Genomic DNA, 3,412 nt, shown 5'->3' on the forward strand with positions numbered 1-3,412 from the left:
CCCCAACACCTCCGTCTACCCCCCTCTAATAGTATCTTGCAAATCTCATTGTTAAAATGGGTCAACCTGTATCCTTTCCTTGTATCTCAAATGAAGAAATGCCTGCTTGTTTTATGCTGATTCTACTTGTGTAGACACACTTAAAAACACTTTCCAAGTCCAAAAGCACATAAATGAAATGCACATCATCTTTTGTCAGTTGGTATAATTGCGTTCTACACATTTATTGACAGGTTACAAATTATTCTCAAATTTTAATACATAAAAAACTTTCTTTTTCCTCATTTTCGTGGCCAGGACATCAGCACGACCTCAGTCAGTATTTCTCACTTTAAACTTTTCATATGGGTTAGTTAAATTTTGACCTGTGCTCCAGTCTTCTGGGGAGTCACTCATCTGCTTAGGAATTGATGCTGGCTGTTGGAAAAGAGCCCAAGGAAGGATGCCATTTAAAGCCTTATAACTTTATTCTTAACAAGGATATTGTCCTACTACTTTGAATGTTGAGAGTGTCTACAAGAGCAAGCATTCCATGGGGAGCAGGGAGACAACATATGACCTATACTTATTGAGATTTCCAAGTGATTTGCTAGCACTTTTACTGCATTGTTTAAGTCGAATCTCTCTAAACCTACCAGTTGTAAGAGATAAGAGGAGTGGTGAAAGAACTCTTAGAGACAAATATATCTTCAATACATTTGTTATCAAGCATTCTGTCAAAGGCATATTCAACAAATAGTGAAAATTTTGTTGGCTACATCTATGTGTCTTTCTCCATTTGTGCATGTGTACATGTGTGTACTATGTGTATTTGTGTGTATAGTAACATACATGTGTACATATATGGGCCTATATACACATATATGCATATATAAATAAATATACATATATAAATATATATGCATATAAATATATATCAGGTGTTCAGTGATTTAATATAGAGTTCACATCCAGCACATTGTCCTTATCACAAAGTGTACATGATAAACTGCTCTGAGGATCTGTGCTATATGAGGGGTATCCTTTGTACTTAATTTCCCCATTACCTTGTTTTTCATCCCTATGAACAACTACAGCCTATTTTCCATAGGATAGCTTTGTTTTTGTTACTTACTGATAATAAAAGAAAAAGGTTGTTTTTAAAAGAAAAAGAACTTTTAAGTCCCAAGCTAAAAGTATCTTATCAGTTCCAATGATTCGTATGAGATAAAATTTATGAGTACTAAAAGTGAAAAGGAATTCCTAGATCTGTTGTTTTGCCATTTAGAATGGCAAAGAATAATTTCACGTCACTGTTATAACTCCTAAAGAATGCAAGGGTAAGTGATGGTCCCTATCATGTTCCCACAAAACCAGTGGATCTTGAAGGATAATAGTAGACCAGCAGAAATTCTAAGTTGCAGACATGGAGCATGAAAGAGAAAGAGAGGAAATGAGAGAGAGTTAAAGAGAGAGAAAAATATAATACTTAAAGTGCATAACAGATAAACAAGAGGTGTATGAGAATATTCATACTGCTACATTGAGACTCTGCATGTACATTTGAAGGTAGTTGATGTATGATAACTCATCAACATAAAATACAAAGTGATTCTGATAAAAAATAAAAATGACTCAGAAGAAATTATAAATGCAAAAACAGTCTTCACAGAAGCAAACTCTCAGAAATATTTCTTGAATTTGAAAAGAATAAATTGGCTGCAGTTAGTATAAATTTAGAAGTATGACAATTCCCAAAAGTATAAAAATATGTTTACATATTTCATTATATAACCCAAAGCAGAAAGAAAATATTGTTCAGATGATTTTTTAAATCACAGTTTCTCAGGTGCTGGGAAGGTGGCTCAGTGGTAGAGTGTTTGACTTGCATGCATGAGGTCCTGAATTTCATTCCTCAGCACGACATAAGCAGAAAAAGATGAAAGTGGTGCTGTGGCTCAAGTGGTAACACTAGCCGTGAGCTGAAGAGCTGAGGGACAGTACCCAAGACCCAGCGTTCAAGCCCCATAACCAACAAAACCAAAGCAAAAAAACAAAACACAACACAGTTTCTCAATTTTGTGACCTCAATTCTGTAATACCACTACTTCAGCCTAGGGTTAAGATTTTAGGTGTGGACATTTATCAACACTCCTGATTCAGACTCTGCTTGATAAAATTTTTAATCAATATTTTGTTTTTAGTTTTCCTCTTTGTAAATTCACATGCTCCTATGAAAAATATTGTGGCTATCCCAATAATATTCTCAAAGTACCTCTTAATCACGAGGAAAAAATGCTATAAATAAAGAAAAAATAATTAAATATTAATGATTACTAAAATAAAAAACAAAACAATTACCAGGGTTTTCAGTATTTGAAGTGTACATAGTAGATTTTACTATTTTCTCATATTCCTGTACATTTAAAATTGGATAATGCTATGAGTAGCCTTTAAATTTACCCACTAAGATTACTATTTATAGTTCATCTCATCATTTGTATGTGGCTTATATCTTTATTTGTTCATCACGAACATATAACTTAAGGGAGCCCTAAAGATTTAACAGAAACTGTGTACTTTAAATCTTAACTCTTCACTCTGCTTCTTTAAACAGTCTTTGCTACTTCTCATTAGTAAAGTTTCTATAAACTCTGAAATGTACATACTCACTATTACTTGCTACTAGAAATATTATATACTTTATTGAAAAATTTTATGACCTGCCAAACAGTCTTAATTTTGTCATATGTAAGCAAATCCTAAAATTAAACATATTTAATACATTAAAAGTTATAACAAACATTAACATTTGCTTCAATGATCACTATGACAGGTGCCTTGTGTAGAATAATTGAATTCCTCCTCCTATACATCTCATGAACAACAAATACCTGGAATTATTTTGTTTTTGACATGTCAATCTTGACTTTATTCTTAAATGTATGCTTATGTAAGAAATAAATGTTTCTAAAATTTCAAAATTCTTACTTTTTGTTGAATTGTCTAGTTTAAGAAAATCAATTACACTTTATATATATAAAAATGTTCTGTGCTCAATTTGGCTGCACATACAATAAAATTGGAACATACAGAGAAGATTAACATGGTCCCTGCACAAGGATGACACACAAATTAGTGAATCGTTCCATATTTTTACAACAACAGATGCTGGAAGGGATGTGGCCAGAAGGGAAGCCTACTGCATTCTTGGTGGGAGTGTAAACTTGTTCATCCACTTTGGAAAGCAGTTTGGAGTTTCCTCAAAAGACTCCACATAGAGCTCCCCTATTACACAGCAATCCCACTTTTGGGCATTCCCCTAAATGATCACAAACAAGTCCATACTAAAACTACCACCACAACAATGTTCATTGTAGCATTATTTGCCATAGCTAAGATATGAAACCAACCCCGATGCCCCTCAGTAGAA

At 33.4% G+C, this 3,412-nt stretch overlaps 1 non-coding gene across 1 annotated transcript; it reads left to right on the top strand.

The window, feature by feature from the left end:
• Positions 1 to 3,031: 3,031 nt before the first annotated feature.
• On the top strand, positions 3,032 to 3,137 carry LOC122094965. The gene has a single exon (XR_006144979.1). It is a non-coding gene; the product is annotated as a U6 spliceosomal RNA (small nuclear RNA).
• The last annotated feature ends 275 nt before the right edge of the window (positions 3,138 to 3,412 follow it).

Source organism: Dipodomys spectabilis, unplaced genomic scaffold, assembly GCF_019054845.1.
Source record: "Dipodomys spectabilis isolate Male_0828 unplaced genomic scaffold, ASM1905484v1 ptg000012l, whole genome shotgun sequence".
Lineage (NCBI taxonomy): Eukaryota > Metazoa > Chordata > Mammalia > Rodentia > Heteromyidae > Dipodomys > Dipodomys spectabilis.